Source organism: Gossypium arboreum, chromosome 10, assembly GCF_025698485.1.
Source record: "Gossypium arboreum isolate Shixiya-1 chromosome 10, ASM2569848v2, whole genome shotgun sequence".
In the NCBI taxonomy this organism is placed as follows: domain Eukaryota; kingdom Viridiplantae; phylum Streptophyta; class Magnoliopsida; order Malvales; family Malvaceae; genus Gossypium; species Gossypium arboreum.
Window position 1 is genome coordinate 100,133,064 of NC_069079.1, and position 15,762 is coordinate 100,148,825.

The window sequence follows — 15,762 nt, forward strand, 5'->3', positions numbered from 1 at the left end:
TAAAATAAAGTTGGATACGTGAGAAAGATGCTCACACAAGTTGTAACTGTAATTGCTCTTATGAGCCATATCTGCAAATGCTCACACAAGCTGTGAAATGGGCCTGTTTGCAACAGCCCATTTTCGGTAAAATCAGAACATCGATTTTGGGACCACAATTCCAATTCCAGAAAGTAAATTTATTTTAATATTATTTTATGATCTATTGTGTGATAATAATGTCATATAAAAATTTTGTAAAGAAATTTTACCAAGTACATGTTTAATTTGATAAAGGACCAAATTACACAAAGTAAAAATGTTGAGTTCTAATAGCTAAAGGTATTAAATAGCTATGGAATTCAAAATTTGAGGTCCTTATATGGCAAATAGGCCATTAAAAATACTTAGTTGTTAAGGATGATGGTTCGTCCATGGAAAATTAATTAAAGAAAAGGACAAAATTGGAAAGATGATAAATACAAATGATAAATAATAAAGTAAAGAAAATATCATCATTTTTATCATCATCTTTCCCAAATAATAATGGAAACCCTAGCCATAGAGAAGGGAAGAAAGATAAAACTTATTTGGCCAAATCTCGTTTTTAGTAATTTTTATATTTTTGAGATCAGGATAACCTAATCTAGCTATTTTGGGGATTAATTTGAAAAGTTATCAAAGTATAGAAATTTTTTCATGGATGAATATGCTAAAATTTTGAAATTTTTATGGTAGAAAATGAAAGTTGTTGATAGATAAACAACTTTTGTAAAGTGAATTTTGATGAAAATGTGAATTAAGGACTAAATTGTAAAGTTGTAAAATTTATGAAAAAATTCTAAATTTTGTTAAATACATGGGCTGTAAATGGTACTTGTAAAATTTGGCTAGGTTTGGAATAAGGATTATATTGCATGAATTTCATTTTCTAAGTCTAGGGACAATCGTCATTAATTAAAAGTTTAGGGGTAAAATGGTAATTTTACCTAAGATACGAATTGGACTGAATTAAGTATGAAGTATATTAATTTTTTTTTTAAATTATTTCATATAGATCTGGATAAACCAAATTCGGAGTTAGAACGAGGAAAAGAGAAAATGTCGAATTTATCTATTTTATGTACACGAACATTTGTCGAGGTAAGTTCGTGTAACTAAATTGTGTATATTTATATGCTTGTATTGAATGTATTTTTGTGAATTTTTTAAATGTTATAAATATATGAAATGATCACATATCCGACAATGCTAGAAAAATGTCAAATCCTGTGTGAATAGATGAAAGTCGATGGATGCATGATTTTCCGTATTGGTTGTGGGCCAACATATGTTGCGGACACACCAGAGCTCTTACGAGCTTCCTGTTATAAGCCATCTCGCGCTTTCCTTTATATGGTTCTTACGAGCTTCTTGATAATAGCTCTTCAGAGCGTCCCGATAGGTTATGATCCTACATTTGTTGTGGACACACCTTAGCTCTTATGAGCATTCTGATTAAAGGTTCTTTGTGAACTCCCCATTAAATTGGCTCTTTGGGAGCTTCCTGATAATGCTCACTTAAATAACCTGATATTGGCTATCTGGAGCTTCCTGTTACATGCCTCTTTGTGAGCTTCCTGATAGTGCTCGCTTGAACAACTTGATATTGGCTATCCGAAGCTTCCCGTTACATGGCTCTTTGTAAGCTTCCTGATAGGCTTTTCGTGAGCTTCCCGATATGGTTCTATGTGAACTTCCCAATTATGGCTCTTATGAGCTTCCTATTATATAGCCCGGATAAGTTTCCTGATAGGCTCTTTATGAGCTTCCCGAAATTGCTCTGTGTAAGCTTTCCGTTACAAGGCTCGAGAGTGTGCTTCCCGATTATGTGCCCTAAATGGGTACCCCTGAATATGAATTGACGAATCCTGATTTGTACACCTCGAGTGTACTACCTATATATCCATCGATATTCAAATAAATTCAATGGGTAAAAATCCTGACATGAGAAAATATGAATACAAAATGAATTATTACATGTATCTGCCGAAAATACATGAAAATGATAAAACATGATATATGGAAATATAAGATGATGATATATGTGAACATGGAATTTGTTTGATGAATATGTTCATCAATGGTTATATATTTGTACACCTTGAGTGTACTACTCGTATGACATTGATATTTCAAATAAATTAATGGATAAAATTCTGATATGAAATAATCTAAACTTGATATGAATTATTATGAAAATGTACTTGAAATACATGGATAGGATTTGCATATGTTATATGAATTCAGATTTCATGATATGTCAGATTGTTTGAATCTGTGATTTAGATTCTTGAAAATATGTTTCAGTGTTGTATTTTAGAATTTGAAGGCAATTGGAAAAGAAATGATTATTGTTAGTTGAATTCGCATATAATAATAGTTTCCAGTCAAGTATTAAAATGGCACCGTACGAAGATCTATATGATCATGAATGTAAAACTCCATAGTATTGGACTGAGCTTAGTGAGAAAAAGAATATATGGAATTGATCTGATCCGTGAAATCGAAGAAAAAGTGAAAGTGATATGAGATAGTTTTTAAGCAGTTTCTGATCGTCAGGTATCTTATACAGATCTTAAATGAAAAGAAATAGAGTTTAGAGTTAGCAACAAAATGTTCTTCAAAATTTTGTCATAGAAGAAAGTTCTCCAATTTGGCCATAAAAGCAAATTAAGTCCGCTGTTTATCAGGCCATATGAAATCATTGAAAAGAATTGGACATGTTACGTACTAATTGGCATTATTGTCAGAGATTGATAGAATTCATAAATGTTATTCATGTGTATATGCTACGATGGTATCGATCATATCTGTCATATGATATTTATCTCATAGATATTGAAATTTAGCTTGACAAGTACAGTGAGAGACTGATTGAAACTCTGGCATGTGAAGTGAAAGAAATATCCAGACTTCTTTACTGGTACAATTTTCGAGGACAAAAATTTTTAAAGGGGAGAGTTGTAACAACCAGCTTTTAGTAAAATTAGAATAGTGGTTTTGGGACCACAAATCTGATTCCAAAAAAAAAGTTCATTTTAATATTATTTTATGATTTATAGTATGATAATAATGTCATAAAAAATCTCGTAAAGGAATTTTACCGGTTACATGTTTAATTTGAGAAAGGACCAAATTGCACTAAGTGCAAAAGTTGAGTTCTAATAGTTAAAGGGATTAAATAGCTATGGATTCAAAATTTGAGGTCCTTATGTGGTAAATAGACCATTAAAAATACTTAGTTGTTAAGGATGATGATTCATCCATGGAAAATTAATTAAAGAAAATGATAAAATTGAAAGATAAAAATAAAGATGATAAATAATAAATTAAAGAAAATATCATCATTTTTATCATCATCTTTCCCAAATAAATATGGAAACCCTAGCCATGGAGAAGGGAAGAAAGAGAAAACTTATTTGGCCAAATTAGGTAAGTATTCAAGTCCCGTTTTTAGTAATTTTTATATTTTTGAGATCAGGATAACCTAATCTAGCTATGTTGGGGATTAATTTGAAAAGTTATCAAAGTATAGAAATTTTTTCATGGATGAATATGCTAAAATTTTGAAATTTATGGTGGAAAATGAAAGGTTATTGATAGATAAACAACTTTTGTAAAGTGAATTTTGATGAAAATGTGAATTAAGGACTAAATTGTAAAGTTGTAAAATTTATGGAAAAATTTTGAATTTTGTGAAATACATGGGCTTTAAATGGTACTTGTAAAATTTGGCTTGGCTTGGAATAAGGATTAAATTGCATTAATTTCATTTTCTGAGCCTAGGGACAAAATTATCATCAATTAAAAGTTTAAGGGTAAAATAATAATTTTTCCTAAGATGTGAATTGGACTGAATTGAGTATGGGTTGTATTAAATTATTGTTAAATTCATTGATATAGATCTAGATAAACCAAATTCAGAGTTAGAATGAGGAAAGGAGAAAATGTCGGATTTATCTATTTTATGTACACGAACATTAGTCAAGGAAAATTTGTATAACCAAATTATGTATTTTTATATGCTTGTATTGAATGTATTTATGTGCATTGTGTAAATGTTATAAATATATGAAATGATCACATATCCGATAATGCCAGAAAATGTCAAATGACATGTGAATAGATTAAAGTCCGTGGATACAGGATTTTTCGTATTGGTTGTGGTCTAGCATATGTTGCAGACACACCACAGCTCTTACGAGCTTCTATTTATAAGCCCTCTCGAGCTTCCCGTTATATGGTTCTTCCGAGCTTCCCGTTATATGGTTCTTCCGAGCTTCCCGATAATAGCTCTTCGGAGAGTCTGATAAGCCATAATATATACATACTTTTACCCTATGCATGGCATATTTATGGATAATTTTTCCTTGGTTTTATTGAATTCGATGCTCCTAATCCTTTAAATTCATATCTTATCCTCAGGAGAGTTTGGGATGGCGGAAAGAGTAAGAAACGGGCCAAAAAGGGACAAATTTGGCCTAAATCAGTGTTTCACACGGCCTAGGCACTTCCACACGGGTGATCCACACACCCGTGTGTGACACATGGGTAGGCCACACGCCCGTGTGACATGACCGTGTCGACATTAATCCAAGTCAGAATTGCACACGGCCTGAGCACCTTCACAAGGGCATGGCACACGGCCATGTCCCTATCGAGCCCAAGTCTAGTTCTACTCGGAAAAGGGCACTTTTGAGGGTTTTGAAGCATTCTAAAGCCTATATAAACACTCTAGAAGAGAATTAAAGGGGGACACGCAACATTGAAGGAAGAAAATACTCAAGGACAGCCATCGGAATCACCTCGGAGACAGGATCTACATCAAGAATGAAGATTTCCATCCAATTTCATAGAAGTTCTTTGGGTTTCTTTATGTTTTTTTATTTTCTATACTTTGAGATGTTTTCCATTATTATTATGAACTAAACTCCCTAAATACCTAAGGGAGATGAAACCTAAGACGAATCTTATTACTCTTTGATTTATATGATAAATACTTGTTCTTATTCTTAATTGTGAGTTTTAATTCTTGCTTTAATAGTTCAGGATATTAATTCAAGTTTTTTGATGTGCTTATTTAGTTGAGCAAAAGTCCCTGTTTAAGAGTGGATCATTCATAATTAAGCGGAGTTGCATGCAATCTTAGAGATAAGACGACATAAATCTACTGAATTAGAGTCAAATCTAATAAGGGAATCCATAGATCGGGTTAATGTGACAATAGAGGTTTTAATTAGAAAGAGATTTTGATTAATCAACCTAGAGTCAATTGTTTTTAGTCTCGAAAGGGATATTAACATAAATCAGGGATTTCTACAGAATAAGTCAAGTAAATAAATCGTCTAATTCAAAGGTAATAAGTGAAGTCTAGGTGAATTCTTTCTAGGGTATTGTCTTCTCAATCGGTTTTTCAAAAGTATTTTTCAACTTTGATCTCTGTCGCTACTTTAGTTAATTAGATAATTAGTCTTAGATAAAACATTCCCTAAATTTTTAGGCTAGATAATAAAGAGATAGTAATTACTAGTACTTTTAGTCCTCGTGGATACGATATTTTCGGTCTCACCATAACTATACTATTTTTTGATAGGTGCGCTTGCCTTAAGTCAAATTTTTAATTAGTTTAGCGACCATTAAGTTTTTGGCGCCGTTGCCGGGGACTAAGATATTAGGAACACTTAATTTTTATTACTTTAGCCATTTTTTTATTGCAATTTAATATAATTCTTAATTTTTCTTAAATTTCTAATTTTTTTATCTACTTTTGGCAGGTTTTTTATAGTTTATGACTAGAAGAAACCCGTCAGGACCTCTACTTTTTGATAGTGAGATCGAAAGCACAGCTCGCATGAACTGAAGAGAAATAAGGCAAAGCCTATGATACTTAGAGGAAGGGCAAGAGGACGATATTCAAACCACCCGAGGAGATGGCTGATAATCAAAATAATCCGTTACCTCCTATGGTCGCTGCAAACCCAGTATATCAAAATCTTGCTCCTCGTACTATGTATGATTATGCTAAACCTAATTTAACAGGAGCTGAATCGAGTATAGTTAGGCCTGTTGTTGCTGCAAATAATTTTGAACTAAAACCTAAAACGATTCAAATAATACAACAGTTTGTTCAGTTTGATGTTTTGCAGGATGAGGATCCAAACACTTATTTAGCGAATTTTCTGGAATTCTGTGACAGCTTTAAGATCAATGGCGCTTCTGACGATGCCTTCGATTGTTTCCCTTTTAATTAAGGAATAAGGCTAAACAGTGGTTGAACTCATTACCACGAGGGTCAATCACTACTTGGGAACAAATGACTAAACAATTTTTACTAAAATATTTTCAGCCGACCAAAATGGCTAAACTAAGGAATGCTATTTCTTCTTTTGTGCAGATGGATTTAGAAACACTTTATGATGCATGGGAGAGAAAAAAGGACTTATTGAGAAGGTGCCCTCACTATGGATTACCTCTATGGTTGCAGGTTTAGACTTTTTACAACGGTGTAAACCCCTCAATAAGGCAACTGATCGATGCAGCCGCCGGTGGAACTTTAAATAATAAAACACCTGAAAAGGCTTATGAATTTATTGAAGAAATGTTACTAAATAACTATCAGTGGCAAGTCATGAGAACAAAGACGACAAATGCAGCTGGTGTTTTCAACCTCGACGTGGTTACTATGCTATCTAACCAGGTAGAACTTTTAAATAAAAAGATTGATGGTTTGTATGGTTCTACTCAGGTACATCCAGTGCTTAGGTGTGATTCAAATGGAGGAGGAGTATATAAAACAGATTATCCATCCTTCAATCCTAGCACCAAGGAGGAACAAATCCACTATATGGGTAATAATTCCAGACTTCAAAACAACCCGTATAGTAACACTTATAATGCAAGTTGGAGGAACCATCACAATTTCTCATGGGGTGGTCAAGGAAATCAAAGACTATAACATCCTCAAGGTTTTCAACAATCACCTTACCAACAAGAGAAGAAACTGAACCTTGAAGAGATGCTCACAAAATTCATCTCAGTGTCAGAAACTCATTTTCAGAATACCGAAACAGCGCTTAAGAATCAGCAAGCGTCGATTCAAGAGCTCGAAACTCAAATAGGACAGCTTGCTAAGTTGATTTCTGAATAACCACAAGGTAGCTTGCCAAGTAATACTGAAACTAACCCAAGGGAGCAACTTAATGCGATTACTGTTCAAGATGAAGAAGGGTTAGTTGAACCTGAACCAGAACCGAGGCAAGGATTTATAGTAAGTAAAGGTAAGGATGAGGTAGACTACAGTGAGCAAAAACTGGTAGGTAGAGAATATAAACCTCGTGTGTCATACCCCAGTGCGACAAGGAAAGACCACACGGATGAACAATTTGGTAAATTCCTTAAATTATTAAAGAAATTACATATTAACTTACTGTTTATTAAAGATCTTTCGCAGATGCCAAACACAGTGAAATTTTTAAAGGAGCTCTTGGCAAATAAACGAAAGATAGATGATGCGTTGCATGTGGAGTTGAATGCAGTTTGCTCAGCCATTCTACAGAATAAGCTACCCAACAAGTTGAAAAATCCAAGGAGTTTTACGATCCCTTGTTTAATTGGTAGTTTGAATGTTAACAATGCTTTAGCTGATTTAGGGGTGAGCATTAACGTTATGCCTTATAAAATGTTTAAACAATTAGGTCTTGGGAAACCCAAACAAACTAGAATGAGCATTCAATTGGCAGATAAAACAATTAGATTTCCTAGGGGTATTATTGAAGACGTGCTAGTCAAAATTGATAAATTCATATTTCCAATTGATTTTGTTGTTTTAGACATGGAAGAGGATAGTGACATGCCTTTAATTTTAAGAAGACCCTTTTTAGCAACTACTAGAACTATCATAGATGTTGGCACAAGTGAATTGATACTTCGTGTAGGTGATGACACGATTAAACTTCAAGCTTGAGATTTTGCTAAAATATCTGATAATCGAGATGATTGTTTAAGTTCGGTTAATTTAAATAATGTTACAACTCAAACTTCTTTGCAGGAGTCCCCTAGAAAGAACGTGATGGCACCCCATTCTAATCCATGCAACAAAAACAAAGCGACTCATGAAGAATGAAGGCTTCAGATAGATGAACTAGATGAATGGCGAACACATGTCAAGGAGAAACCAAAAGCACATAATGAATCAAAGCGACACAAAATAAGCGTAAGTATGAAACAATGCAATTTAAGGTTGGGGATAAAGTATTGTTAGATGAAAAGGACCCCTGAATTGCTACTTCAGAGCTTAATACAAACGGAGCGACTCCCTTCACGGTACTAAATGTTTTCCCATACGGTACAGTAGAGGTAAATCATTCTCAATTTGGCACTTTTAAGGTAAATATTACTCGACTTAAACTTTATGTGGATAATAGAATTGATAGTGAGAAAGAAGAGTTTCGACTCCATGATCCGCCATAATCATGCGAATGAGAGGTAAGTTAAGCTTAGACTTTAAATAAGCACTTCTCGGGAGGCAACCCGAGCACTAACACTACTAACTAGTTTATTTTAGCTATTTTTAGTGTTTTTTTTATGTAGGTAAAATAGCTCACACGGCCTGGACACACGGGCGTGTCCTTGGCCGTGTGAAAATAGGGCTAAAAATTCCCCAAATATCAAGCCACATGGCTGTGTGACACGGCCGTGTGAAGCACACGGTTTTGACACACGGGCGTGTCCTAAGCCGTGTGAAAACTGGAGCTAATTTTTAAAATTTTTCATAAGTCAGAGAGGTACACGGGCAAGGTACATGGTCGTGTGTTTGGACACACGAGCATGTGGGATACCACATTGGCGTGGGAGAAGCGAACAACAAAGAACACAGGCGTGTGATACGACCGTGTACACCACACGGCTTATACACACGGGCGTGTCCCTAGGCCGTGTGGTAAATAGTTATAAAAATTTTACGATTCACACGGGCAATAGTCGAGCCACATGAGCATGTGACATGACCATGTGGCCCAACACGGGCTTTACACGATCGTGTGCCTTTTTAAAACCCCCCTAAACCCTAACATTTTGTCTTCTTCCTCTCAAATTTTCCCCCTAACCCTAGCCGCCGCAGCCCCCTCCCCCACCGTCCGGCCACCCCTAGCTCTCCCTTCTTCTTTTCTTTTCTTTTCTTTTCTTTTCTCCCTTCCCCCATCTCTTCCCTCCATTTTTCTTTCCTCTTAAACTCCTTGTCGCGTAACCCACGCCCCCACAGCGCGCTGCACAACCTAACTCCCCACGTCCGTGTCCTCCCCTACTCACCACCGTCAACGGCCGCACCAGCTCCGACCGCGCTCCTCCGACGACCTGCCACCACCACCGTCAGTCACGCTTTCTTTACCCATTCCTCCATCATCTTCATTATTTATTTTTATTTTTGTTTTTGTTATCATTGTTATCATTTATATTAGAAGTATTATTATGTTATGCCTTTTATTTATTCATCTTTATCTCTTATTTAGGTCTTTTTCTTTACTTTAGCCTTGCTTTATTATGCCATTGAGTTGATGTTTATGTTACTGCAGATTAGTTTAGGATCATTCTATTAAGTCTAAATTACTGCTGCTATTTTCTTACAAACCCCATATTTAGTTTATCATGTTAGTCATATCTATCTCTTGCCAAATTGTATAGTCTACTATTCGTTCTTTTGTTTACTTCATCACTCATTATCATTCCTTTAAATATAAATTGAAGATTTAATTAGCAGCTACTTAATTCTTTTAATATAGTTAGATCCATAATTTGTCTACATCGTTCTTCACTTGCTATTTCATTGCCTAGTTGTTTTCTTATTTGGATTATGTTATTCTTGCAGGTGTATAATAACAAATACACGAGGCAAGAAGACTGCCGTCCCCGCTTCGAAAAAGCGGAAGAGTCCTGGCACAACCTCCTCAAGCGCTTCGATCGAAGCTCGCCATCCTCTACTTTGGTTCTCGTCCGGCCCACAGGACGACCTGCTTCAGCTTCTTCGAGTACGACCATTAGGAGTGGGACGTTGTATTGATTGGGCCACTTTGGAGCAGGTCCAACTTGCTGACCTCGTTCGATTCCATTTCAATATCGCCCCGTGGGATCGGTTCTTTGCAATTATCGAGCTACTTATTCAGAACTGACATTGGAGTTCTGCACTACTTTCCATCTGCAACATGTGATGAATACACATGACGAGGCTAGGACTATCATTTTTAGACTTGGTGGACTAGTAAGGCATATGAGTGTACCAGAGTTTGGAGCTGTTTTGGGCCTCTACACAGAGGAGTTCATGGCTTTCGAGAACTTCTTACAGTTTCACCGTCATAGACATTACTCACCCTCTTGTTGTTGGACTGACCTTACAACTAGTACTGTCCCCTATGACGCGAGTCGCTCAAAGGCGACTTCTCTTCCTCCAACACTATGCTATATCCATACCATCTTGGCTCACACTTTGACTGGGAGGAGAGAGAGAGCACTGGAGTAGTTAGCACCACCGATGATTATTTTTTATGGAGCATGGCCACTGGTCATGTATTTGATCTAGCATATTTCATAGCGCTTGCTTTTCGCCACCAGATAGATTACCATAAGAGGGGCCCCATCTGCCTTGGCCCCTACGTGACTCACCTCGCTCACCACTTCGGCCTCTTCGACACTCTAAAGATGTCATCGACACTCACATTAGTAGGCCAGATGTCTCCTTAAGGAATATCTAGCATGATCCACATGCAGATGATAGAGCGGCGCCGTGGATTCGACCCTCCTCAGTATAGACTCATTCAGTCTGATGACCAAGATGGGCCAGAGGACATTATTGATGATGTCCCTCCCCCTCACGAGGAACCACATCCACCACCACTACCGAGTCACCGACCCCCTACTGATACCTTGACAGATTTATCCGAGCGATTCACTCGCTTTGAGCAGCAGTGCTTCGAGCGGTTCGACAGCATTGATAGCACTCTTCGACAGATTTGCCACCACCTCCACATCTCTCCATTGGCACCGTCGACCCACGAGGCATCTGATGATGAGGACCTTTGAGTCCCTTTATTTTACTATTATTTTTATTTTTATTTTTATTTTTATTTATTTTTTATTTTATCTTTTATTTATTTTTGAAGATATTATGTTTTATATTTTCACCTATATTTATCTTTATCGAGTGATCCCTTAACTCTCTTCCATAATGGTGTTTATTTTCTTATTAGTAGCTCAGAATCATGCCTTTTATTCGGCTTTCTCTACAATTCTTGCTTGTGCTCTTCCAAGGATTCCATCCAAAACTTCAGGCAGTTTTGCTTCTCTCCCTTTCTTCTAATATTATGCATATATTGTTATTAACTATTTTTGTACATCTTAAGTCTGGGGAGGTTATTTATGTGATTATCAGAAAATCCCTAAATTTTTATCTTGTTCTCAAATAATTTTCTCATATCATTATTAGAGTAAATTCTGATTGATTTATGATTTTATTGATGTGTTTTTAAATTAAACCATAGGTAACTGTGCATTGATTGTTTAAACTTTGAGACATTAGAGAATCGAGTATGATAAGTTGAAACTTTTGAGAATTGAAATTGCTAGGTTGTTTCCCTGAATTGAGGTATTATCTTGAAGTTTTAAATTTAAAGAATTGTCATCAAATACCCTTAATTTTCGTGAGATTTTGAGCCTTTTAGAGCATATGCTTTCTTGCTTACTGGTTTTATTGGTTATGAGTGTGTCAACATTGATTTGTTATTCTAGAACTTGCTTCGATTATGCATGTCAAGACCACACCTTTGATTTGATATACGAAAATGATAAAGGCACTTATGTTTAACCCATTTACCCTATAAAAAGCTTACCCACACAATTGACCCGTAGTGAACCCTTTTGAGCCTTAACTATTATTTATTGATTTTTCCCCTTAATATTAACCCATAACTTAACCCTTTTTGATTCGTTAAGAATTTTTACCTTTTTATTGACCCCTTTTTTGTCGAGATTTAATTTGATTAATTATCTAGCTATGTTTATTCATTTCAGTCCCTGAATTATTTCTTTTTATGTACTTTCCATACTTGTTCTTATTCTAAAAAAAAATACATACATACATACATATTAGTATTAATTCTTTGTTTTTGAGCCTAAGTATTTAATTACATATTCTGAGAAGAAGCTCATGTTTATTCATATAATGATAGTTATTTTTCTACTTAGGTAATTTATCAATTTAAATCTCGATTTTAACCGTCTTTTTCAGCCTTTATCCACACCTTTAACCCAAAGCCCTGTTACAACTCTTCAAAGACCTTTTGATTTGTTTATCATCTCATTTATAGTGGTGGAGATTTGATTTTCATGCAAGCCTATGGTAATAACTTTTCATGTTTGACTAATGAGTGCTTAATCATTGAACCTTAAACACATTGAGTGATTTGAGTGAATCTTTAGTGAGGATGTCAACCCTTGTCAGTTTGGAATTAAAGGTAATTACTTAGATAAAGGGGGATACCTATGATTTTATGATTAAAATGCTCAACTCTGACTATTTGAAACTTTAATGTTCTTTTAATTAAATTTTCAATGTATGAATGCTTGTGGATTATTTTGAAACATTATAGATGAGGATTATAAGTTGAAAAGAATTTATTTTAATTGTGAGTTGAGGATTTTGCTTGAGGACAAGCAAATGCTTAAGTGTGGGGATATTTGATAAGCTGTAATATATACATATTTTTACCCCATGCTTGGCATATTTATGGATGATTTTTCCTTGGTTTTATTGAATTCAATTCTCCTAATCCTTTAAATTCATATTTTATACTCAGGAGAGCTTAGGATGGCGGAAAGAGCAAGAAACGGGCCAAAAACGGACAAATTGAGTCTAAATCAGTGTTTCACACGGCCTAGGCACTTCCACACGGGTGATCCAAAAGCTTGTGTGTGACACACGGGTAGACCACACACCCGTGTGACATGACCTTGTCGACATTAATCCAAGTCAGAATTGCACATGGCCTGAGCACCTTCACATGGGTATGGCACACGGTCGTGTCCCTGTCGAGCCTAAGTCTAGTTCTACTCGGAAAAGGGCACTTTTGAGGGTTTTGAAGCATTCTAAAGCCTATATAAACACCCTAGAAGAGAATTAAAGGGGACACGAAGCATTGAAGGAAGAAAATACTCAAGGACAGCCATCGGAATCACCTCGGAGACAGGACCTACATCAAAACTGAAGATTTCCATCCAATTTTCTAGAAGTTCTTTGGGTTTCTTTATGTTTTTTTTTCTATACTTTGATATGTTTTCCATTATTATTATGAACTAAACTCCCTAAATACTTAAGGGAGATGAAACCTAAGATGAATCTTATTACTCTTTGATTTGTATGATAAATACTTGTTCTTATTCTTAATTGTGAGTTTTAATTCTTGCTTTAATAGTCCAGGATATTAATTCAGGTTTTTGATGTGCTTATTCATTGGAGCAAAAGTCCTTGTTTAAGAGTAGATCATTCATAATTAAGCGGAGTTGTATGCAATCCTAGAGATAGGACGACATAAATCTCCTGAATTAGAGTCAAATCTAATAAGGGAATCCATAGATCGAGTTAATGCGACAATAGAAAGAGATTTCGATTAATCAACCTAGGGTCAGTTGTTTTTAGTCTCGAAAGAGATATTAACATAAATAAAGGATTTCTATGAAATAAGTCAAGTAAATAAATCATCTAATTCAAAGGTAATAAGTGAAGTCTAAGTGGATTCTTTCTTTGGTATTGTCTTCTCAATCGGTTTTTCAAAAGTATTTTTCAACTTTGATCTCTGTCGTTACTTTAGTTAATTAGATAATTAGTCTTAGATAAAACATTCCCTAAATTTTTAGGCTAGATAATAAAAAGATAGTAATTACTAGTACTTTTAGTCCTCGTGGATACGATATTTCCGGTCTCACCATAACTATACTACTATTCGATAGGTGCGCTTGCCTTAAGTCGAATTTTTAGTTAGTTTAGCGACCATTAGCGTCCCAATAGGTTGTGATCCTATATTTGTTGTGGACACACCTTAACTCTAATGAGCATCCCGATTAAAGGTTTTTTGTGAACTTCCCGTTAAATTTGCTCTTTGTGAGCTTCCTGATAGTGCTCGCTTGAACTTCCTAATATTGGCTATCTGCAGCTTCCGCTTACATGGCTCTTTGTGAGCTTCCTAATAGGCTTTTCGTGAGCTTCCTGATATGGTTCTTTGTGAACTTCCCGATTATGGCTCTTATGAGCTTCCCATTATGTAGCCCGGACAAGCTTCCCGATAGGCTCTTTATGGGCTTCTCGAAATGGATTTGTGTGAGCTTCCCGTTACAAGGCTCGAGAGTGTGCTTCCCGATTATGTACCCTAAATGGGTACCCATGAATATGAATTGACAGATCCTGATTTGTACACCTCTAGTGTACTACCTGTATATCCATTAATATTTCGAATAAATTCAACGGGTAAAAATCCTGACATGAGAAAATATGAATACAAAATGAATTATTACACGTATCTACCAGAAATACATGAAAATGATAAAACATGATATATGGAAGTATGAGATGATGATATATGTGAACATGGAATTTGTTTGATGAATATCTTCATTTATGGTTATAGATTTGTACACCTTGAGTGTACTACTCGTATGACATTGATATTTCAAATAAATTAATAGGTAAAATTTTGATATGAAATAATCTGAACTTGAGACAATTATTATGAAAATGTACTTGAAATATATGAATAGGATTTGGATATGTTATATGAATTCATGATGTTGAAATTATATGTATATGAAAATTTGGTTATTGTTGAACTCATATATGTTTCTTGATAATTAATTGAAATATATGACTAACAAGGGTGTTGATAATATGTGTTAGGACTTGTGACCAAATTGGTTGATTGTGTTTAGTATGTCTATCTTAAACATGAATGAATGGTAAGTTAATTTCTATATTATATGAACTTACTAAGCATTTCATGCTTACTTTGTTTTATTTTCCCCTGTCCTATAGTAATTCAGAAGCTCGTTGGATTGAAAGCTTGGTAGAGATCACTCACTCTATCCATCGGTCCCTTTTCAGTATATACAGTAAATCAATTATGGTTATAATGGAATGTATAGGTTAATTTGCTAATATTGGCATATAAATGCTTTGACTGTAACTAGCCATTGGTATGGCTTGTAATGGACATGTTTGGTATATGTTTGTAATGGTTGATTGATAGAAATTATATTTGGCATATTGATAGTTGAATTAAGTTAGCATATATAATAAAATATGCATAAATGTGAATTTGGTACCTAGATAAGCATATGTATAAGATTGACATAGTAATAAATTGTCATCTGAGGTACTTATGGGTACATTAGTTGTATGTATTGATATGTCATGCATGAGACTCGGTTTCAACTTGAATTTAATTGTCTTAAAATGGCTTGTGAATATGTTAAAGTGTTGGTGTAAATGGATGAAAATTTGGGTGAGAAATGTGGCTTGGAGATTAGCCTATTTTCATCCACACGGGCAGAGACACGGGCATGTGTCTTAGCCGTGTGTGACACACGGCCTTGCACATAGGCATGTGGTTTGGCCGTGTGTCTCCTGCATCTTTAAAATGTCAAAACAGAATGCTCAGAATTGATCACACAGCCTAGCACACAGGCGTGTGGCTAGACCGTGTGACC

At 35.2% G+C, this 15,762-nt stretch overlaps 1 non-coding gene across 1 annotated transcript; it reads right to left on the bottom strand.

Annotated features, from left to right (window-relative positions):
- Window positions 1–6,382: 6,382 nt before the first annotated feature.
- Window positions 6,383–6,489, bottom strand: LOC128282996 (small nucleolar RNA R71). Its single transcript, XR_008273342.1, has one exon. It is a non-coding gene; the product is annotated as a small nucleolar RNA R71 (small nucleolar RNA).
- Between the last annotated feature and the right edge of the window lie 9,273 nt (window positions 6,490–15,762).